This window comes from Sus scrofa, chromosome 12, assembly GCF_054392235.1.
Source record: "Sus scrofa isolate SSC_HxYL_T2T_F1_AM1 chromosome 12, Sscrofa_HxYL_maternal_Yorkshire_Landrace_v2.0, whole genome shotgun sequence".
Taxonomy (NCBI): Eukaryota; Metazoa; Chordata; class Mammalia; order Artiodactyla; family Suidae; genus Sus; species Sus scrofa.
Genome location: NC_139394.1, coordinates 40,620,562 through 40,645,701, shown reverse-complemented (window position 1 = coordinate 40,645,701; position 25,140 = coordinate 40,620,562). Strand labels below are relative to the sequence as shown.

At 38.2% G+C, this 25,140-nt stretch overlaps 1 pseudogene across 1 annotated transcript in view; it reads right to left on the bottom strand.

The window, feature by feature from the left end:
• Positions 1–25,140, bottom strand: part of LOC102157680 (uncharacterized) — a 147,506-nt pseudogene that overhangs the window by 42,412 nt on the left and 79,954 nt on the right. Inside the window, exons 4-5 of the transcript XR_014820472.1 lie at positions 21,646–21,739; positions 20,357–20,439 (exon numbers count right to left, since the gene is read on the bottom strand). The product of XR_014820472.1 is annotated as an uncharacterized LOC102157680 (transcript). The remainder of the gene's footprint in view (positions 1–20,356; positions 20,440–21,645; positions 21,740–25,140) is intronic.

The window sequence follows — 25,140 nt, the reverse complement described above, 5'->3', positions numbered from 1 at the left end:
TATGCCAGAGCCACAGCAATGCCACATCTGAGCCGAGTCTGTGAACTACACCACAGCTCAGGGCAACACGGGATCCTTAACCCCCTGAGTGAGGCCAGGGATTGAACCCACAACCTCATGGTTCCTAATTGGATTCTTTTCCACTGCACCACGAGGGGAAATCCCCCTTTTCTTTTTTTTTTTTCGATTAGAGATTTTAAAAGGTTATGTCCTAGAGAATTGTGAAGATTAAATGACATAGTGAATGTAAATTACTCAGTTTTAATCTATTGAGTAAATGAATATTTTTGGAGAACATTTTATGCACCAGGCACCCAAGGTCAGCTATTACTATCAGCTCTAATGTAACTGTTTGGCAATCGGTGTTCCTCCCAGAGACTATTAGCTTCATGGGGACAGGGACTATCTCTGCTTCGTTCATGTTGTACACACGGCTGTTTAACAGAGTGCCAGGTAAATAGTGGCTTCTAATGGAATGAATAACTGAGTGAATATATCACAGGTTAAATCACCTCTTGTGGAACATGTATTTTAGTTTTGAACAACTGACTTAGAAGTGATCTTTTAGAATTCATTTGTAAATTAAGGGCAATCTGGGGCTCTTCAGCATGGGGATTAAATCAAGAACTACAAGTAAAATTTCTCTTAACGCTTCAGAAATTATGTAGTCCAAAACATAAGAGGGTGAAAATCATAATGCAATTATCACAAGAAACCATCAAAGCTCTTAACTACACTAGTTAGAAAGAGTGGAACAGATTGACTTCTTGATATCATAAAGAAAATGCAAACACTATGACTAACACATACCATATCAAAATAGAACATTTTCATTGCATGGCAAGAAAGAAAATACATCTGTGTTTTAAGCACTCAAAGAACAAAATTGAAAATGTGAGCAACTGGAAAATGGCAGCCCATAGAAATGCCCTGTTAAAATACTGTAAATGTATGATTCTAAATCTTCTATGTCATTTAGAATATACTCCTTGATGGTTTTAAAAATTGTATATATTTCTTTTTTTCTGTTTTCCTTCTTTGGCCATGCTTATGGCAAGCAGAAGTCCCCAGGCCAGGGATCAAACCTACACCACCGTAGAGGCAATACTGGATCCTTAACCTGCTGAGCCACCAGAAAAATCCCAAAAATTGTCTACATTTCAAAATGAGATAAATATCAATTTGACATTTGTAAGAGAACCATTTTGGGAGTGCATATCCAGCCTGCAATCCTTTCTGATAAACTTGCCTCCTTGACAAAAAGGTAAGCTTACAACGTCATTTTTGTTACATAACACTCCAGCTACAGCTTATTTGACAACTGGAGAACACCTGACCTAAGCTTAACCAATCAAAATCTTTTCCCTGAAAATCTAAATTAGCAGGCATGGAATCTGTAGTGGGCTCCAGAACTTGAAGTTCATCTAGAGTTGGAGTTGAGGTTTGCATTAGAAGACTTGTACTGAGTCTATCCAAAGTTTCACAAATGCCAAAATTACGAGGGAGCATAAATTATACATAAGCAAAGGAAGGCTATTTGAAAGAAAAGAAAATGGAATATTTACGCAAAAAGTGCAGAGGTAAGACATCATGGGTAGGATGCAGGATAAGGGAATAAACTCAGTTCCTGAATTTTCAGTTCCCATGAAGTTTGGCTGACTGTTTCTTGTTTTTAAAAATTATTAAATTTAATAATGCCCAGTGTCCCCAATTCCACTTTTCATTTGAACAAATATTTCTCCAGTACCTACCATTTGTCAGACACTGTTCTTTGTATGAAGAATATAGTAATAAACAAAAGGAAGAAAATGAAGTTATTGGGATCAAGTGGAATCATTATAATCAACAAATAAAGAGCAAATGCAATGATAGAGATAAATGAAAAATATTATAGGAGAAGAATACCTCACGGCTTAGGGTGAGTCTCCTTCAACATTTTATCTGAAATAATTTCAGTTGTGTATATTGCAAAAGAACAACAACAAAAACTCTGCTTGAACAACTAATTTAAATTCATTTATATTGTTCACCCTATTCTCTCACCTCCAGTGAGTGGTTAAGAATGCCAACAGTCCCTGTAAGTTAAAATTTAGGCTCCACAGCTCATTAGCATATGACCTGGCACATATTACAAAACCTCCGTGTACATCAGGTTTCTCTTCTACTTCTTGGGGTTGGTGTGAAGACTCAATGGGTAATTCATATGCAGAGATTTAGAAGGATGCCTGACATTTGATAGGCACTCAACATCATCAGCTGCCATTACTATTGTTGTTGTTGCTGCTGTTGTTATGTTAACCTTGTGTTTGTTTCAATTTTAAGAAGTGTAAGCTAGGAAAGGCTAGGGAGCAGGAGCTGTTTGTACATGTTTGCCATGTCTTTATACACAGATACCAATGTACTAGTTATTTTGTCATGACAAATTTTATTGTCAGATAGTCAGGAAGTTCCTATGAAGGTACTCGCTCCACTGACTCAGCTTTGCTATCAGAAATCCAAGTTGACCACGGTCTTCCATTAATATATTCTCCTTATAGGCAGAGTACAAACTTTCTTTCTTAGTACTTACTTCAAGCCAGGTCTGCTCTCTGAGGGCCTCACAAGGTGCTCATAAGCCACCGTGACTGGGTTTGGGGTGTGCCCGACGCTTCGATCTTACTTTAACAGCAGATTTTTTAGATCTGTCATTCCTGCTGATGAATGATCTCATCCATCAGAAGAACTTCTGAGTCTTCTTATTTTTATTTCCCAAAGGGAAATCTGTTTTTTGTTTGTTTGTTTTTGTTTCTAGTCATGCCCTTGGTATACAAAAGTTTCCTGGATCAAACCCAGGCCCCAGCAGCAACCCAAGCCACAGCAATGACAATGCTGGGTCTTTAACTCATTGAACCACCAGGGAAGCCCTCAAAGGGGAAATCGTAACTTCAGCTTTAGGGGTGCCCTGCAGTCACCCCCGATATGAAAGATCATGTCAACCATTGAAACATAACTTTGTTCCATTTAAAATTATCATGTGCTTTTGGCCATAATAAAATGAACTCCTTAAGCGAATTGAGTCTAAAATTGTCTTCTTCCCATCTTCTTGGAATCCTTGCTATTTAGATATCTCTGGAGGGGCAACTGCTTAAAGCTGTGCCTTGTCTACATGAATGAGAGTGCTTGGCACTTAAGCATCATTTAATAGCTATCCCTCCACAGAACAGATGTTTGTGTGTTTCATGGGCATCATAAATATTAAGAATGATGTTATATGGTTTGGAAAGCACTTCTCATTAATTGTTAATGCTCACTATGTGGATAAGAGAGGGAGGTTCCTTGAGGGAAAATCAAGATAGATTTTTATGTCTAACATTACTGTATCTCAATTTCAGGGCAAAGGGTAGGGAGAATTAGTCTCTGATTTCCTGAATATCATATGAAAGTTCTAATTAATGTAATGCTGTTCCCTATAGTTCCACAGTGAGATATGTAATGTGTGACTATAATAGGAGGTATTGTGGAAGCAGAAGGCAGAGGTGGATTCAACTTCTCATTCCATTTCCTCCTGGCTCAGTGATCATGAACTCACTAAACCTTTCTGAATTTGGTTATTTAACCTATAAAACAGAGACTAATAATGCCTACCTCATAGGGTTGCTATGATAAATTTAATAAGAAATATGTGTAAAGATCCTGGGTCAATACCTGGATTATAGCTAATTTTGCTTTGTATCAAATTAGAGATGTTGAGTGTTTGGTGTGGACTATGCACAAGAAAGGGCCAATGGCTGACTACGTTCTTTGAATTTTTGGCCACTTAAAATTGCTCCAGGTTTTTGGGGGTTTTTTGTTTTTGTTTTTGTTTTTTTGTCTTTTTGCCTTTTCTAGGGCCGCACCCATGGCATGTGAAGGTTCCCAGGCTAGGGGTCTAATCGGAGCTGTTGCTGCCAGCCTACGCCAGAGCCACAGCAACGCAGGATACGAGCTGCGTCGGCGACCCTCCACAGCTCACGACAACGCCGGATCCTTGACCCGCTGAGCAAGGCCAGGGATTGAACCCACAAGCTCATGGTCTCTAGCTGGATTCGTTAACCACCGAGCCACGACGGGAACTCCCAAGATGGCTCCAGGTTTTTGACCATCATGTAAAAGCCTTTGCCCAGTGAGACTTCAGATTTTTCATTGATGTCCTAGTGCGTGTTGATCTTTGCTAGCCGCCTATGGCATGTATTCATTCATTTACTGAGGGCTCACTAGGCATCATGAAAATAATGTATGGTCTCTGACCTAAGCAAGCTCACAGCTTAGTAGAGGGCAAAGATGCAAAAGCAATTACAATATCATGTGAAAAGTATCATACCTAATCAGGGCAAGGGAGAAGGCTGTGGCAAGCCAGAGGGAGCACACAGTTTTGTTTCGTTGAGGGACACAGCTGTATCAAGGAAGGAGAGATCTGGGTACCTATCTAGGCACAGTATGTACAGGATGCCGCAAAACCCAGAAATGCGCCAGTGAACTCAGGTTTCTGTACAGAACTCCTTACCTTCCTGGTGAAAGATAACTTGGTTTTGCCTCCACCAAAGACAATGCTTTCACACAGAAATTAAAAAAAAAAAAAACTCCTCTCTAGAGCTGACCTGTGTCTGTTGATTAGTTTTGCCATGAGCAGCTGCAGATGAAGTCAACTGAAATTCTGAAATCCAGTCATGCATAGCACCAAGCTGTTTTTTCTGGAATGAATTTTAAATTGTTGAACAAAGCCTAAAATTTAAATTCTTTGGTATGGCTCTCAAGTAGTCTGATTCAGTAAATTGCAAAAGAAAATAGAAATGAGAACAGAATTACCAAAAAGAAAAAAAAGAGAGAGAGAGAGATTTCTTTTTTCCAGAACATTGACTCTACTTCAGGCAGTGGGAGTGGTTGAACCTCTTTTTTAAAATATTAATAATAAAAATACTGGTGTCTCCCTAACACCACCTAGTAGATGTTGAATAAATATTTTAAGTGTATTGTTTTGAAGAGGCATCAAATTATTAGTCTGTCTGGGATATGCTCTGTCTCAATCTTTCCCTGGAAGAGGAATGGAATGGAAAAAGCATCACACAGGATGTGGCTTGTGAAGTTTGTCTGGGAGGAGGAAGAGGAGAAAAAAGAATGTTCTTTCTTCCCCCAGATTCACGATACCAAGATCTCTGTTTTCTTATACATGCAATTTTCTGTCTTTGGAATGGCATCTCCTGACTCTGATCATTTCACCACCATGAAGGTGAGGCATAGCAATTTGGTGTGTAAGCACTGCTTAGAAACTTTCTCAAATTGGCATATTCACTAAGATAACTGCCAAGATATTTTGTGACACATTATTTTGCCTTAAGGTTGTTAGTTAAGATTCCCATGCAGTATCAAATGTTTATTAGGTTCGGGCATGCTGGACCAATATAAGGGAAGAAAATGGAGCCCTGGCACGAGAATTTAGTGAGCTGCTCTTTTAGGTACCAGGGAATATGATCCAGGATCCTCTTCCCTTGAGCGTCAAAGAAAAAGCCTTCCTTTAAATCCAGAAGTGGAGAAAGTACTTCCTAGTACAGTGACTCCAAGTCCTTTGCTCTATGGCAAGTAGCCAAGGACAGTTGAACAGGCGTGATGGTCTGAGTGGGGTCTCCCAACACTTAGGCTGATGCTCAGCCAAAGGGTGATGATAAAAGTAAAGCCTGGAACTTACCTACAGCAATGCTCTTTTCCCACTGCAAACCCAGTGTCTGCACCTGGGGATTCATCCCACTCTTCTGTGCTTTAAGACTCCCTTCTTAAGGGTGGAGACAGAACACTTTGAACTATAGCTCCTGGAACCCCCCAAGTAGAGCAACTTCATATCTAACTCCTAAGTCTTTCAATCTCAAATTCTTATGAGTACATCTCAAATTCTTATGAGTACACCTTAGAAGGTCAGAGTAAACAATAAAATAATGGAAAGTAGATTTTATTTTGGCCCACTAGGAAAGTTGGGACAATGGAAAGTTGGGACAATGGAAAGTTATTTATTTATTTATTTTTTTAGGGCCACACCTATAGCACATGGAAGTACCCACACTAGGGGTTCCATCAGAGCTGCAGCTGCCAGTCTACACCACAGCAACGGCAACTTAGGATCCCAGCCACATCTGTGACCTACACCACAGCGCACAGCAACACCAGATCCTTAATCCCCTGAGTGGGCCCAGGGATCAAACCCACATCCTCAGGGATACTAGTTGGGTTTGTTACCCCTGAGCCACAATGCAAAGTCCTGGAAGGGTCCTTTAGAGTCACAGAACGTTAGTGCTTCTCAGAGGATGTTGTCCAGCTTCCTCACTGCACAAATAGATAAGCTAAGGCCAGAAAGGTCAAGTGTCTTAGCTAAAGTCATATAGCTTCTTAGTGAAGACACTAAGACTAGTAGCCAAGACTCCTCATCCAAGTGCCCTTTTCACTCTTCCAGTCTGGCTCCCATACAAAAATACTGGTAGACAAAACCAAACTCTTAGAAAAAGAGATCAGACTTGTGGTTACCAGAGGTGGGGGTGGGGTAGGGAGAGAGGGAACTGGATGTCAAAAGATACAAACTTCCGGTTTTAAAATAAATAAATACTGAGGATGTAACATACAACAAAAATAATGGCAGAAATCAGAATGTTTTAAGAAGGAAAACTTATGAGTCAGGCTAGCGTGATGCAAAGAGCCCATGAATTGAAAACGGAAGAACCGAATTTAAGCTCTAATCATAATTACTGGATATGCAATGTTTCTGAACCCAAGACTCAGTTTCTTCATCTATTAAATGGGCTAGTTTTATTATAAGACAGTTGTGGAGATAAAAGTACTTCGTAACTCATAAAACATTATACAAAGAAGAAGCTCTACATTAAGAGGTCTGAGATGAGAGGAAGGTAGCAAAGGACAGTTTACAAGTTGGGCCTTATTAGGGCTCTGAAATTGTGTGCAAAATGTTTTGTTTTTGTGCATTTTTCTGGGAAGAGGGTCCATAAGTTGCATTAGATTTTTATTTCCCAGAAAAGGTTAAGAAAAGTTGCTGATGTTAGTATTCAACACGACTATCATTGATCTGAGAACTGTTCTAGTTCTATGGAAAGATGAACAAAATTTAATTCTTATGCTGGCGAGACTATTTTTGAGAAATTCATAGAGCTGCCAGAAAAAAATACAAGTGGCCACTTAAATTTGAATCTCAGAGAAATAACACTTTTAGTATAAGAATGTCCCATTAACATTTATCTGAAATTCAAATTTAACTGGGAATCCTATATTTTTATTTGCTAATTCTAGCAATTCTAGAAAATTGCTCTCATCAGCAGGGAAAAGGTGACTTATATTTCAGTGAGCTTGCCTTCCAGATCTTGTTATAACACTTTCCTATTGGCAGAGAGTTGCATTGGGATGATAATGTGTTCAAGAAACAAAAACAAAAGTTAGGGGCCATATTAAAGATTAGAAAATTTAGGAATTCTCTTGCGGCACAGCAGAATAAGGATCTGGCATTGTCACTGCAGTAGCTTGGGTCGCTACTGTGGCACAGGTTTTGGCCTGGCCAAAAAAAGAAAGAAAGAAAGAAAAGGAAAAAAATTTAGGGAATTTTTTTTTCTTTTTTCTTTTTTTTTTTGCTTTTTAAGGCTGCACCTGTGGCATGTGGAAGCTCCCAGGCTAGGGGCTGAATTGGAGCTTCAGCTAGTGATCACAGCCACAGCCACAGCAATGCGGGATCCAAGCCACATCTGCAGTCTACACCACAGCTCCACAGCTCAGGGCAATGCCATATCCTTAACCCATTGAGAGAGGCGAGGGATGGAACCTGCATCCCCATGGATACTAGTCGGGTTCATTATCGCTGAGCCACAATAGGAACTCCTAGGAATCATTTTGAAATGAAGTATGTCACTTTCCTGATGACACAGTAGGGACAGATTCAAGCTTTGTGTATCCTGAAATCTATAAAGTGTTGGGGGCCCGCTTTAAGAAAAAGAATGCAATGACAGCATAATGGCCTGAACCTAGCCAGAACACAGATTGGGACTTGAACCCACGTGCCAGGACTAGAACCCAGCCTAAACCCAGACTGGTTTTAAATTAGAACTATTCACCCTGTGTCTGGACTCACTGAGGTTCAGGTTCTTCAATGTCTCAGCACAGAAGGAATTCAGCAAGAGACAAAGTGATAGGCAAGAAGTAGATTTATTAAGATATGGCGCTTGTGAGAGATGCAAGCGGGCAGGCACAGAGGATCCAGTGGGCTACAGTTTTATCATCCAAGGGAGCGAGTGTCAGAAAAGATTGCCTCTTTCCTTCTGGGAGTAGTAGCTCCTCCTGGGTATCTGGTACGGTGTGTATTCAAATCAGCAGAAGGGCTTCCTCAAACTCCTGCCCTTGGTCTGAATCTGAATGCAGGCCTCATCCCATCCCCCACCCAATGACCTGAAGCAATTCTCCTGCTTCCACTAGTCAAGGGAGGCTGCCTTGTTCTGATGGCTTTTTTGAACAATTGATTAACTTGCCGTGATCTCCCAACTGTAAGTTAGATTTCCCTCTCTACCTATGATCCTTTATTGGGACTTCTACCTGTGCCTACTCCATCCCTATCAAAACTAGGTGTAAAACTATATGTTAAAAATGAGAAAAAATTACAATAAACTACTGGATGTTTAGAACAGTGTCTGGTAAACATAAGTACTCAATAGCTTTAAAAAAAAAAGTTAAGAGAGAGGATTCTAGAATGATGGCAGAGTAGAAAGCACCAGAAATCTGTCTCCCCACCTAGACAGCAACTGTACTGGCAGACTCTGATGTGGTCTTGGAACTCTGGAGCTACTGAAGGCTCACAATTTCCAGAGGAAAGCTGAATGGTAAATTGTGGTGAATTTCAGTCCTTTTCAGCTCTTAGCACAGTAGCAGCTAAGCAACCCCAACACCTCAGCTCCAGGCAGGCAGCTGAGCATGTGTTCCTAAAGTAGCGTGCACACAGTTTGCAGAAGCCACAGTAGGCAAAAAGGACTCCGTCCTCCAAATGTCAGGGATCTGTGCTCCAATCACTGCTTACTGCTTCTAAACACACAGATGCAGATAAAGAGGCTGTGGCCATTGTTCCTGCACACTCCCACCCCTGGTTACAAGCTCCTCTCCCCCTCCTCCCCAGGTTAAAGTGATTTTCAGGGGATTTAAAGGGCCAGAGCCCTCTTCCACCCTTCACTTTTCTATCTTAACTCTGTGAACTAGATATTGAAAGACTAGGACATTCAAAAGCAATACAGGAAAAATTAGCAAGTTACCATGCATACCCAGAGGAAGGCCCAGGCTCAGAAAAGACCTGAGAAGACCTTACGTTTACGTCAGGCTACTCCTTGGCACAAAGAGCCTACAATAATCAAAAACCCTAAAACTAGAACTAAAAACAGTAAACCTGGGGAAGAGGGAGAATCTGATTTCCCCAGTTATTACATTATTAGATTCTAATAATTAAAGTATTAGATTCAATGTACAATTTTCAACAACAACAACAAACACAAGGCATACAAGAAACAGGAAAATACAGTCCATTCAAAGGGAAAAGAAATAACAGAAACTGTCCCTGAAAAAGACCTGATGGTGATTCTACTAGGCAAAGACTTTAGAACAATTGTCTTAAAGAGGCTCAATGAACTAGAGAAATACGTGAAGGAAGTCAAGAAAATAATGTATAAAATAAATAACTCACGAGGATGTAATGCACAGCGTGGTGACTATGGTCAATAATATTAGAGTGCAATTTGAAAGGTGCCATAAGAGTAAATCTTAAAAATTCACATCACAAGAAAAAAAAAAGTTTTTTTTTTTTGTTTTTTTTGTCTTTTTTTTGCTATTTCTTGGGCCGTTCCCGCAGCATATGGAGGTTCCCAGGCTAGGGGTCCAATCGGAGCTGCAGCCACCAGCCCACGCCAGAGCCACAGCACCGCAGGATCTGAGCCGCATCTGCGACCTACACCACAGCTCACGGCAACGCCGGATCGTTAACCCACTGAGCAAGGCCAGGGATTGAACCCGCAGGCTCATGGTTCCTAGTCGGATTCGTTAACCACTGCGCCACGACAGGAACTCCAAGTTTTTAACTTTGTAGGGTGACAGATGGTAACTAGACTTACTGTGGTGATCACCACTCAGTGTACACAAATACTGAATCATTATGTTGTCACCTGAAACTAATATAATATTATATGTCAATTATACTTTAGTAAAAAAGAAAAAGAAAAGAAATCGAAAACAATGTATGAACAAAATGAAAATACCAGCAAAGAGATAGAAACCTTAAAAGAAACTAGAAAGAAATTCTCGAGCTGGAAAACGTAATAATTGTGGGATTTCCCTTGTGGTGCAGCAGGCTAAGGATCCATCATTGTCACTGCAGTGACTTGGGTCACTGCTGTGGCGCAGGTTCAGTCCCTGGCCTGGGAACTTTTACATGCTGTGGACAGGGCCAAAAAAATAATGATAATTGAAATGGAAGTTCACTAGAAAGATTCAAGGGCAGGTTTGAGCAGGTAGAAGAAAGAATCAGCAAACTTTAAGATAGGGAAATGGGAATTACTGAATCTGAGAAACAGAAAGAAAAAAGACTGAAGTAAACAAAGCCTAAGGGAACTGTGTGATACCATCAAGTGGACTGACATATGCATGGTGGGAGTCTTATAAGGAAGAAAAAGAGAAAAAGGGAAAGAGCATATTTGAAAAAAATAATGGCTAAAAACTTCTCAAGTTTCATGAAATACATGAATATAAATATCCAAAAAGCAAAATGGACTTCCTGATGAACTCAGAGAGACAAACACCAGAATACATTATAATCAAACTGGAATTTTCAAAATTTTGAAAGCAGTGAGGAAACAACTCATCCTATATAAAAGACCCTAAATAAGATAACTAGCAGATTTCTTATCAGAAATTTTAGAGGTCAGAAGGCAGTGGGCTGATATATCCAAAGTGCTAGAAGAAAAAACTGTTGGAGTTCCCACTGTGGCTCAGTGAGTTAAGAATCTGACTAGTATCCATCAGGATGGGGGTTCCATCCCTGGCCTTGATCAGTGGGTTAAGGACCCAGCATTGCCACAAGCTGTGGTGGAGGTCATGGATGTGGTTTAGATTCATCATTGCTGTGACTGTGGCTGTGGTCTGTAGCTGCAGCAGCAGCTCTGATTCAACCCCTAGCCTGGGAGATTCCATATGTTGCAAGTGCAGCCCTGAAAAAACAAACAAACAAACAAACAAATCCTGTCAACAAAGAATCTTATATTTAGCAAAACTGTCCTTCAAAGGGGAGGGAAAAATTAAGACATTAAGACGTTCCAAAATAAACAAAAACTGTGGGGAATGTGTGACCACTAGACCTGTCTGCAAGAAATACTAACAGGAGTTTCTGCAGGTTGAAACAAAAAGACACTAGGCAGTGACTCAAAGCTATATGAAGGAGTTCTCACTGTAGTGCAGCGGAAATGAATCCAATTACAATCCATGAGGATGTGGGTTCGATCCCCAGCCTCGCTTAGTGGGTTAAGGATCCGGTGTTGCCATAAACTGTAGTGTAGGTCATAGACGTGGCTCAGATCCCACGTTGCTGTGGCTGTGGCATAAGCCAGCAGCTACATCTCCAATTCGACCCCTAGCCTGGGAACCTCCATATGCAGTCCTAAAAAGACAAAAAAAAAAAAAACCCCAAAAAGCTATATGAAGAAATAGCAACTATAAAAGTTGGTAGTGTGTAACTCCACTTTTTGTTTTCTACACAATTTAAGAGACTGATACATTAAAATATTATTAACTTATGTTTTAGACATGCAATGTATACGGGTGCAATTTTGTGATATTAACAACTGAACAAGCTAAGGACAGAGATATTACAGGAACAGAGGTTTTGTATGTTATTGAAAGTAAGCTGGTATAAATTCAAATTAGAGTGTTATAACTAAAGTTATAGGTGTTAAATGTAATGTAATCCCCATAGTAACTACAAAGAAAATAGCTAAAGAATTTACAAAAAAGGAAATAAAGAAATTTAAATATTTCATTACCCCCTCAAAAAATCAAACTAAGCACAAAAGAAGAGAGTAATGTAAGAAGTGAGTGTCAAAAAGCTATAAGGCATACAGATAACAAATTACAGGATGATAGAAGTAAATCTTTCCTTATCAGTAGTTACTTTTTTTATTAAAGTATAGTTGATTTACAATGTTGTGCCAATTCAATAGTTACTTTAAATGTAAATGGATTAAATATGCCAGTCAAAAGACAGATTGGTGAAATGGATAAAAACACATGATCCAGCCATATGCTGTCTTCAAGATTCACCTTATGTCCAAAGACATAAATAGGTTGAAAGTGAAATGATGGAAAAGAAAATCTATGCAGTAATATGATGGCTATACTAATATCAGACAAAATAGACTTTAAATCAGGAAAGCTTATAAGAGATAAAGAAGGACATACTATGCTAATTATACATTAATAGAAGGTTCAATACAAGAGGAAGATTAACAAATGTAAACATTCATGCAGCCAATAACAGGCCATCAAAATATATGAAGCAAATGTTGGTAGACTTAAAGGGAGAAATAGGTCTACAATAATAGTTGAAGTTCAATATCCCATTCTCAATACCACATAGAACAACTGTATATTCCACATGCAAAAGAATGAAGTTGGACACTTACCTAACACCATATACAAAAATTAACTAAAAATGAATCCATGACCTAAATTAAGACCTAAAACCATAAATCACTTAGAAGAAAACATAGGACAAAATCTTCACATTTGACTTGTCAATGGTTCTTGGATATGACACTAAAGGCACAGGCAACAAAGGAAAAACAGACAAATTCAACTTCATGGAAATTAGAAATGTTATACATGAAAAAGATACAATCAAGACAGTAAAAAAATCACCCCAAAGAATGGGAGAAAATATTTGTAAATCATGTCTGATAAAGTTTAATACCCAGATAATATAGAGAATTCCTAAAACTCACTAACAGAATAAAAACAAAATACGGGCAAAGGACATGAGTAGACATTTCTCTAAAGAAGATATATAAATAGCCAATAAGCCCATGAAAAGATTACTCAAAATTACTTATCATTAGAGGAATATAAGTCAAAACTACAGAGAGATACCACCTCATACATATTAGAATAGCTATAACAACAAAAAAAAGTGTTCGCAAGGATATGGAACATTTGGGCACTATTGGTGGGAATATAAAATGATATAGCTGCTGTTGAAAATGGCATGGAAGTTCTTCAAAAGTTTTAAAATAGAATTACCATTCGATCTGGCAATTCCATTTCTGAGTATATAACCAAAAGAATTGAAAGCAAGGTCTTGAAAAGGTATCTATACACCCATGTTTATATCATTGTTCACAATAGCTAATACCTAAGAGCAATCGAGTGTCATCAGCAAATGACTGGATAAACAAAACATGCTATATACATACAATGCTATATTATTCAGCCTTAAAAAGGAAGGAAATTCTGACATTTGCTACAGTAGGAATAAAACTTGAGGACATCTTGCTAAGTGAAATATGTCTGTCACAAAAAGACAGATATTGTATGAGTCCATTTAAATGAGATACCTAATCAAACTCCTAGAAGAAAACGTAGGCAAAACACTCTCTGACATCACCATCATGAATATTTTCTCAGGTCAGTCTCCCAAAGCAATAGAAATTAGAGCAAAAATAAACCCATGGGACCTCATCAAACTGAAAAGCTTTTGCACAGCAAAGGAAACCCAAAAGAAAACAAAAAGACAACTTACAGAATGGGAGAAAACAGTTTCAAATGATGCAACCAACAAGGGCTTAATCTCTAGAATATATAAACAACTTATACAACCCAACAGCAAAAAAGCCAATCAATCAATGGAAAAATGGGCAAAAGACCTGAATAGACATTTCTCCAAAGAAGATATACAGATGGCCAACAAACACATGAAAAAATGCTCAACATCGCTGATTATAAGAGAAATGCAAATCAAAACTACCATGAGATATCAGCTCACACCAGTCAGAATGGCCATCATTCATAAATCCACAAATAACAAGTGCTGGAGGGGCTGTGGAGAAAAGGGAACCCTCCTGCACTGCTGGTGGGAATGTCAACTGGTACAGCCACTATGGAGAACAGTTTGGAGATACCTTAGAAATCTATACATAGAACTTCCATATGACCCCACAATCCCACTCTTGGGCATCTATCCGGACAAAACTCTACTTAAAAGAGACACGTGCACCCGCATGTTCATTGCAGCACTCTTCACAATAGCCAGGACATGGAAACAACCCAAATGTCCATCAACAGAGGATTGGATTCGGAAGATGTGGTATATATACACAATGGAATACTACTCAGCCATAAAAAAGAATGACATAATGCCATTTGCAGCAACATGGATGGAACTAGAGAATCTCATCCTGAGTGAAATGAGCCAGAAAGACAAAGACAAATACCATATGATATCACTTATAACTGGAATCTAATATCCAGCACAAATGAACATCTCCTCAGAAAAGAAAATCATGGACTTGGAGAAGAGACTTGTGGCTGCCTGATGGGAGGGGGAGGGAGTGGGAGGGATCGGGAGCTTGGGCTTATCAGACACAACTTACAAGGAGATCCTGCTGAATAGCATTGAGAACTTTGTCTAGATACTCATGTTGCAACAGAAGAAAGGGTGGGGGAAAAATGTAATTGTAATGTATACATGTAAGGATAACCTGACCCCCTTGCTGTACAGTGGGAAAATAAAAAAAATTATAAAATAAATAAATAAATGAGATACCTAGATGAGTCAGAAAACAGAGTGGTGGTTACTGGGGGCCAAGGAGATGAGGGAATGGAAAGTTATACTTTGGCAAGACAAAAAGAGTTCTGGAGATTGATGGTGGTGATGGTTGTATACCAATACCATTGTATTTAATGCACTATACACTTAACAATGGTTAAGACGGTAAATTTTATGTTTTATCTATTTTACCATGATTTTAAAAATGGGGTAAAAAGTAGAAATCAATGTTTCCTGCCCATGATACATAACACAAATAATATCCGAGTGGTCTAAAACTGCACTGTTGCTTTGGATTTATGTAACTGATGAAGGATTAATGCCTTAAATACGATGGTATTTAATCTATTAAAGAATGTTTCATTTCTCATGGTGATACTCTTCAGGAATGAGTAGAGAGATGTCATGATAATCTTTATGTCATATTTTTCGAATTAAGCAAAGAAATTTGGGACACTATAAAATAACTCTGGATTTTTAGAAACTATATATCGGTACTTTTTCTCAATTTAACTTTTGCTTTACTTTTTTAAGCATTTTGGATTACAACTGCATCATAGGAATTTAAAATTTAGAAATATTGGTTTTCATATTTTATATAGCCATTTTCCTTTTTTTCTTAAAATGAAGGTCCACCTGTCTGCTGAAATAAACTATCCACAATAGGTAATATCCTCATTATTGATTCCACAATTTACTGGCTACTATAATGTAATAACTGTCCAGTTGGTCTTTGCGTTAGATATATCATTATAATATAAATGACAGTTTTTTCCTTCTTACAGCTGCACCTGCTGCATATGGAAGTTCCCAGGCTAGAGGTCAAATTGGAGCTACAGCTGCATCTGTAACCTATGCTGCAGCTTGTGGCAACACTGGATCCTTAACCCACTGGGGGAGGCCAGTGATCAAACTTGCATCCTCTTGGACACCATGCTTTGTTCTTAACCCACTGAGCCACAATGGGAACTCCCATGACAGGATTATTTTTAAAGTATCTCCTCCAATTTCTTTTTTATATATGCTGAATAGATTTTTTAATGATTTTTTTTCAGTTTAAATCTCTGTTTTGAAAATGTAAACATGTATGGGAGTTCTCTGGTGGTGTGGTAGCTTAAGGATCTAGCGTTGTCACAGCAGCAGCTTGGGGTGCTGCTGTGGCTCGGGTTTGATCCCTGGCCAGGGAACTTCCACATGCTGCCCGTCTGGCCAAAAACATACATATATATAGACATGAATGGAATAAAAGTCAGTTTAAAAATTCATTCCATATTATATGCCATAAAGCAATACTAATAAATTCCTGACACAGTTCCTTCTGAAAGCATTTGAAAATTCATACAAATTTATGCAGAGAAAACATACGAAAGGGCATCTATCAAGATCTAGCAGTAATTTTCTCTGCGTGATAGTGAAATTATAGGCAATTTTTTATCTTCTTTTTCTCTGTCCATATTTTTTTTTCTCAAGTAAATACATTAACATGTAGAGAAAACTCTTGAGAAAAAGAAAACTATTATATGATAAATGATCTTTGGGATATTAAACTTGACATTTGGAAATCTGAATTTTCACTTAGCATATTTTATCACCAGTAATGTATTAGAACTACAGCTCACCTTGCCATCTGTTAAATGGGAATAAAGGAAATACCTTCTTCACACAGTTACTGTCGAACCAATAGAAAGTTTATTTAAAGCACCTCCCATAGTGCCTGGCACACTGTACGTGCTTAATAAACTGTAGCTGTTGTTATTATTAGTATACACTAAGATTATAAAAAAATTAACTCCCTAGGCACCCTTTGAGTCTTATTCAAAGTTAAACATATTTTCAAATCAACAGGAGGTAAACACTTTGATCCTTAAGAAAAGTAAGCAGAGAATTAAGCTGCTTTTTTCCTTTTTGTTTTCAAATTTTCAATTAATGAAATATTTCAAACATACTAAAAATAACAAGAAAAACTCACCCTGTTTCTTATTCTTCTTAGAAGTAAAATATTACAGATAAAGCTAAAGCCCTAAACGCTCCCCTCCCCTTTTCCCTTTCTCCAGAGATAATCACAGTCCTAAAGTGTATTAATTCCATGCATACACTTCTACTGTTCCTACTTATATCCGTACAATCCATATTTACATCCATAATTTAGGTCCATAAATAATATATATAATTGTTTATGTGTGGGAAAACATGAAGCCTAATCAGAAATTCCTTCCACTTGAGATGCTTTTCTTCTCCATTTCCCCATCTTAAACAATACTATGGATTTTTTAGGGGTTTTTTTTGCCACATAAATAATATATATAATAAATAATATATATAATTGTTTATGTGTGGGAAAATATGAAGCCTAATCAAAAATTCCTTCCACTTGGGATGCTTTTCTTCTCCATTTCCCCATCTTAAACAATACTATGTTTTTTTTAGGTTTTTTTTTTTGCCACATAAATAATATATATAATAAATAATATATATAATTGTTTATGTGTGGGAAAACATGAAGCCTAATCAGAAATTCCTTCCACTTGGGATGCTTTTCTTCTCCATTTCCCCATCTTAAACAATACTTTGTTTTTTTAGGTTTTTTTTGCCACCCCGTTGGCAACCAGATCTGAGCCCCATTTGTGACCTACACTGCACCAATGCATAATCCCTAACCCACTGTGCCAGGCCAGCGATCGAACTCACATCTCAACACTGCAGAGATGCTGCAGATCCCCTTGTACCACAGTGGGAACTCCAATAACTTGTTTTTAATAAACCTTTGCTTTATCAATATGAAATGACTCCAATTGTAAATCTTGCATTCCATATTAATGCACGTTTAACTTTAAGCCAAATAAAATCACAGAAAGACAAGCCAAACCTCCCTGAAGGCTCCATGAAGAATATTTTGTAATCCACATTCTAATTATGACTCTTAAAACAAAGAATTTAGAAAAGTAATTACATCTTAATAAATTTGTTCATTTATTAAATGGAGTTTTACTCTAAAATATTTATGTTCTTATGTAAATGGAACAGATCTAATTAATTAAGTCAATAGGGGAATGCAGATATATACAGAAATAAAATATTTTTCTAAATCTTACTCAAATTTAAAGTGCCAAATCATTGTTGGAAAAGAATGATACTTTTCCAAATTATTAGTGCTAATCCTATCTCTTCAAATATTGTTTTTCAACCTGAAAATGTAATTTATGGAGAGCTGTTACTGCAAACTATTACATATTAGTATATATAGAGGTAGAGAATTACTAACAAATTGATGTCAACTTGAATGGTGAACCCATGCCATTTCCTACTGGTCACAACTTCTCTTCCTAAATAATCACAAACAATCCACTTTAAAAGCCATTCTAAGAGTTCCCATTGTGGCTCAGCAGAAACGAACTCAGCTGGTATCCATGAAGATGTGGACTCGATCCCTGGCCCTGCTTAGTGGATTAAGGATCCGGTGTTAATGTGAGCTGTGGTGTAGGTCACAGACTCAGCTCAGATCCTGAATTGCTGTGGCTGTGGCTGTGGCCGGCAGCTGCAGCTCTGATTTGACCCCTAGCCTGGGAACTTCCATATGCCGCAAGTGCAGTCCTAAAAAAAAAAAAAAGCCATTGTAGGATTCTGTCTGCACTTGCTGCCAAACTCTTTTCTAGGATTGACAGAATTGAGTACCTGATTCATTCTGAAAGCCAGCAAGTCTTCAATCTTCCAGCATTCCTGTTGTCCACATTTGAAAGAAAATGATGCCAACAACTGAGTTATCGCATCTGTAAGATCTTTCATTTTTAGCTATAATCTCTCTGGGCTAAGGGCTTTAAACTCAATAGATCATACAGTATTCCCTAAGCATCATCACCCCTATCAAGAGCTTTGGTTGTCTCTTAAACATTTTATCGCCTTTTCCGGTCAAAATGCCATTCATAAAAGCAAAATAGAATTTGAATAGATCCCCTGTCCTTTGCTTTTGCTTTTCCCTTAACATTATGCCATCCATATCAGGGAGTCTAGTCACTACCATTTGTATTAAAAGCAAGGAAAAGAATAAAAGCTGGGTTTATGGAGTTCCTATTGTGGCTCAGTGGTTTAAGAACCCAACTAGTATCCGTGAGGATGCAGGTTCAATCCCTGGCCTCACTCAGGGGGTAAAATGATCCAGTGTTGCTGCAAGCACAGGTTGCTCACACAGCTTGGATCCAGTGTTGCTGTGGCTGTGATGTAGGCTGGCAGCCACAGCTCCAATTTGACCCCTAGCCTGGGAACTTCCATATGACTCAGATGTGGCCCTAAAAAAAAGACCAAAAAAAAAAAAAATAGCTGGGTTACATCCTTCTAGTTTTTCTTTCTGCCACTGAGAAGCAATTAACATTTAGCTTCCTTCTTCTCTCCCCAATCATTGCCTCATAGGGAGATAAAGCCCCTTAGAATTAGTGTAAGGGTTAAATAAGGTAGCATATGTAAAGCCTTGGAACAGTGCCTAGCACATACACAGTGCTCAACAAATCTTAGATATTATTAGTATTTATCCAAAATAACCTATGATTTAAAAATGGATGTCTTTCAACAACTAGTGCTGAAACAACTGCAAAGATGAAGTTGTACCACTTTCTCACACGACATACAAAAATCAACTCAAAACCAAATAACCCAAGCTAAAAATGAACAAAATATCCGAACAGACATTTCTCCAAAGATATACAAATGGCAAAGATCAATGAAAAGATGTTCATCACCAGGGGATGTTCAATATTACATAGGCATACTCACTTAGGGAGTCTCAACATTGGCCATTGGGGAAATGCAAATTAAACCTACAATGAGATGCCACTTCACACCCAACATGATGTGGGTCAAAAAACAGATGACGACAAGTATTGATGGAGATGTGGAGAAATTAAAACCCTTGTATACTACTGTTGGGAATGTAGTTTATCCACTTCGAAACAGTGTGGCAGTTCCTCAAAGTTTAAACACAGAATTACTATGTGACATAGCAATTTAACCTAAGAGAGATGAAAACATATGTCCACACAAAAAGTTGTACATATATGCTTATAACAGCATTATTCATAATAGCCAAAAAATGGGAACAATGCAATGTCCATCGACTGATGAAAGAACAGATTGTGTATATCCATACAATGGAATATTAGTCAGCAATAAAAAAGAATGAAGAAATGATCTGTGCTACAACATGGATGAAACTTGAAAACATTATGCTAAGTGCACAAAAGACCGTATGATTTTATTCCTGTGAAATGTCCAGAGTAGATAAATCTATAGAGATAGATTAACCGCTGAGTCACAAAGGGAACTCCCACTACTGGCATTTTAATGGAAGCTTAATCACACAGCTTTCTTGCCATAAGAGAAGAATTTTGTCACCTAAGCCTGGCCACAATGCTTGCCCTTGAACAGTTCTCATTAATTAATGATCTTAAGGGAACAAAAGAATGCAGAAAGAAACAACTATCATCAGGAAAAGAAATAAAAGCACTTTCGGCTTCCAGGACTTACGGATGCTCAGAGCCTGACGCCGATGCTACCAGAACCGAGGGGGCAGAGGGGCTTTGCTCTGATTTTCCAATAAAGCTGTTGGTCTGATTCAAAAAAAAAGAAAAAGAAAAAGAAATAATAGCAAAGGTAATATATCAGTTGTAAAGGCTCTCAGTTCTGTTTCAACAGTAACAATTAGCCTGAAGAGCTCAACCAGGTTAACTGGAAACTAAGGGATGATGTTGATCTTTTCCGACACTTGGGACTTCAATCATCTAAAGCTCTGCAGTCAACTCTGTTGACTGCCCAGGCCCCTTCATGAATATGTATGCACCCTTAGCTTAAAACTTTCCCAGCTTTGCTTTTCAGGGAGGCACTGCTTTGGAAGAGATTCCCCCCTCCGTGTTCTTCTTACTTGTTACAAGTAGTAATAAATTCTTCCTTCTCCCCATCTTTAGCTTGGTTGCATCTTTTGGCTTAACACCCACCAAGAGCTGAACCCAGTTTTCAGGTAACAGAACTATCCAACCAAGCCACTTTAGAATTTCCCTTTTTTTTTTTTTTGGTCTTTTTAGGGCCGCCCCCTCGACATATGAAGGTTCCCAGGCTAGGGGTCAAATCAGAGCTGCAGCCGCCGGCCTACGTCACAGCCACAGCAACGAGGGATCTGAGCCGCGTCTGTGACCTACACCACAGCTCACAGCAATGCCGGATCTTTAACCCACTAAGCAAGGCCAGGGATCGAAATCACAACCTCATGGTTCCTAGTTGGATGCTTTAACTACTGAGCCACGACGGGAACTCCCACTTCAGAATTTCTGACACTCTGTGTGAGATAATAATTGTGTTTTGTTTTGTTGTTTGGCCATGCCTGTGGAATGTGGAAGTTCCCAGGCCAGGGATCAAACCCACACCACAGCAGTGATCAGAGCTGCTGCAGTGACAATGCCGGATTCTTACCCACTCCACCACAAGAGAACTCCAATAATTGTGTTTTAAGGTGATAAATGTTGGGGTAATTTGTTATGCAGTAATAGACAGCAAATACAGGGATGCTGTAGATGGTTCAGTTATCCTGTTGGATTATTTTGTCCTTTATTGTCCCTCTATCATTGAAGTCTATGATCAAGTGTGAAATGATGCACTTATTTAAAAGCAGCTCGCTATGTATGTATGATGTGCTTGTATAAAAGCAACTTGCTTAAAAGCAACTCTCTATGGGGAATTAATGCTAAACAGACAAAAACAAATAGCCATTGACATGCATTATTTGGGGGCTGCAGAAATAGCTTTGTTATGTAGAAACTTACTTTAGATGTAGTAATGAAATCATACTTCTTGAGAGCTGGTGTTAGCTGGATGGTATGATAGGAAAAGGCTCCAGTCTCAGAAGACTCTCGGATTCTAGAAGTGAAAAGGGAACTGATGAGAAAACTTGGACACATAAAAACCGTCCAGAGAATCCTGGGCATCCACTCTGAGTATCTATTTTGCTTACTTCTTTTATGCCCTTTCCTGTTCTAGATCCATTTTTGGTTACCTGGAGAGTTTTTTTTTTTTTTTTCCTTCAGGCATTACCTCATTTAATTCTTTCAATAATATCCTGAGATGGTTTTACTATCATCACCCTTTTATAGAAGAGGAACTGATCCTGACGTTGTCTATCCATTTCAACTCTCCACCCCTTTCTGGCTACCAGGTCTCTGCTCTCAGAACCCTTCTTATAGGTAGACCCATTGTCTAACTCTACCATTTCTTTTTTCTTTTTCTTTCCTTCTTTCTTTTTTTTTTTTTTTTTTTTTTTTTTTGTCTTTTTAGGGCAGTACCTGTACCACATGGAAGTTCTTGAGCTAGGGGTGGAATCAGAGCTGCAGCTGCCAGCCTATGCCACACTCACAACACCACCAGGTCAGAACCTCATCTGCAACCTACACCGAAGCTCATAGCAATGCAGGATTCTGAACCGGCTGAGTGAGGCCAGGGATGGAACCCAAGTCTTCAGGGACACTAATCAGGTTCGTTACCAGTGAGCCACAACAAGAACCCCCTAACGGTACCACTTCTTTACTCTTGGTTCCACCCTTGCACTTGCATCTACCTGGCCTGACTGACTTATCTAGGCTTTCTTCTTCTTCTTTTTTTTTTTTTTTTTTGTCTTTTTGCCTTTTCCAGCGGCATATGGAGATTCCCAGGCTAGGGGTCGAATGGGAGCTGTAGCCACCAGCCTACGCCAGAGCCACAGCATCTAGGTTTTCTTAGATGTAGGCTCTGCTTCATGCAGCAACTTTGCTGACCATTTCTGATGTGCCACTTCTTGGGGGTCATTATCCACTCTTAACCATGTTCTCGATCTAGGAAACTTCCCATTTAACCAATATTCCAGCCTATCCTCTCCCTCTCTGCTGCCATGATCAATTAGTCCTAGCACATGAACTCCAGCAGGCACAAAGGTATTAGTGCTAAAAAAAAAAAAAAAAAAAAAAAAAAAATAGGTGGGAGTCTTTCTTGGCAGGCTTTAGAACTACATTATATTTTGAATACTCTCAGGTGGGGCACCCATCGAGGATCATTCTGTCCTGTAAATCTGTATTTTTGTGATTTCTATTCTATATCATGTACACATTGGATTTTTCTTTTCTTTGACATCTTAAATGATTACCTATGGTCTCCCTTCTGACAGGGAAACACTGAAACAATCTTTGGTGATTCATTTAAACCATTTATTTATAAAATTTTTCAGACAGTCTTTGAGATGCAGCACTAGGGATTGTCCCTAAAGTTCTCAATACAAGTTTAGTAAAATAGTGATTTTTTTCTTAGAGTACAGAGCAGGGGCAGACTAGTGCTTAAATGTTCATTAAAATCTACTTGAAAGTAACTAATTCATGAATCTATCTTGGAAACATCTATAGGATTCATGATTTCAGACCTGACGTTTTTCTTTTGCGCTCCAATATGGAGATAAATCAGGCAAAGGCATACCTGTTCTCCCAGCCTCTCAAACAAATTTTTGTACAAACCAATGCCAACAGCTGCATTAAAAGCAGATGAGAAAGTTATTTTGGATGAGTTTAGCACCTACAAAATACTCGAGTAAATTGTGACTATTACTTTCAATCAAAGAGATAATCAAAGACATCCTCCCCTTTTGATCCTAATTGTTCAGATTCTATTGTTTCCTCATCAGTAGAATTCACTGGGTGTGTAGATAAAACCTGCAGAACTTCAGCAATCAACATGCAACTCTACAGCCTTTTAACTAGAGTGCTTTACCTTATTTTAGCAGCTTCTATTTCCCTGCCACTTTACACCATGACATTTCTACACTGAAATCATTATGTAAAATGCAATGTGGTAAAGGGAAGCAGTTGTCAACCTCAGAGAGATCTGAGCATTTACACACACGGATCTTCACACTGGGCAGTTCAAAAGCAAAGCCATCCATCTAGCCACAAAAGGAGAAGAGTTAAACTGAAATTATAACTATTCAGTATCTTTATTTCTTTGAAGACCAAAGTGTGTTTGATCCTTGTTCTGATACCTGCTTCCTGGTTACACTGTATGGAGCAAACTGATGCATCTCGGTGTCCACTTTAGCATTTAATTCTTGCTCCTACCACTTTCCCCAAAATCATGTCAAGCATAAAGATAATATTGTACTTAGTAAACAGTGTGGGAAATACTTGTAAAAACAGAATTTTTAATTCATTTGGTCAATGTAAAAGAAATTCGTCCTCATTATAGAAGATTTTGAAAATGTCAAAAAGGAGAAAGAAATAAAAAATCGTGTTTATACTCACCATCCAAAAGACAGCCATTAATAATACTCTGCATTTCCTTTTGGGCTTTTATTCATGCAGTTTTTTAAAAAAACGAACAAATATTGCTGTGATCATCGTATATATATATGTAGTATATATATATATGTATATATTTGTCCTATTTTCACTTCCAATTTTAACACAAGCAAAAATGCATACTTTAAAAGTTATGAGTACAGAGTGTGGTAAAAATATGTGTTTCATTTGAATTGGAAGTCGAGATGATAACATTACTTTGAACATCATAATACATATTTCTTCATTCTACCTTATCCTTTTGCATTAAGTTGAACATTATATCTTTTCTAGATTTTTGGAGAGTGTTGTCATTTTGGACAGTACGTATGATTGTTAGTTATTATATTTTAAGACAAATTTGAAATGTTTTAAATCTGTTAGTTTGCACTAGCTTTGACATTTATATCATGGAATATTTTATTCAACTCATTAACATATTACCAAAGATCGAGCACTACCTTTGAAATGAAATAATTCTATTTTTTATAGTAATAATAAAATCTTCAGTGAATCCATGATTTTTAAACTCCAAATTACAAATACTTTAACTCTTCAATATTACATCTCTTTTCCTTCTACACACCCATACCGCAGTCCCGATATAAGACACATAAGGAGTAGTAATCAAGAATTAAATGTTTCTCTTTAAAAACTGTCAAAAGCTTGCTACACCAGCATCTAGCAACAGGAGGAGAAATGTCTCCAGTCTACTACACTCTCCTCCAAGCCAGGTTTTAATTTGTTGAGAAGTGGGGGGGGGGGCTATAAAAATCTTGGCAAAATACAGAGCTGCTAATTTAATCAATTTTAGTAGTTAAGGCAGTGATTCCAAGTGCTAACGCAATCTGTTGGAAGAACTAATTTCCAAGGTAGCAGAGATTCATTTATTTCTACTTTTTCTTGCCAGTTTCCCTATCTAAGGGTATGTGGGCAGCCATCATGTGCCCACTGAGGGCCCTCCCTCTC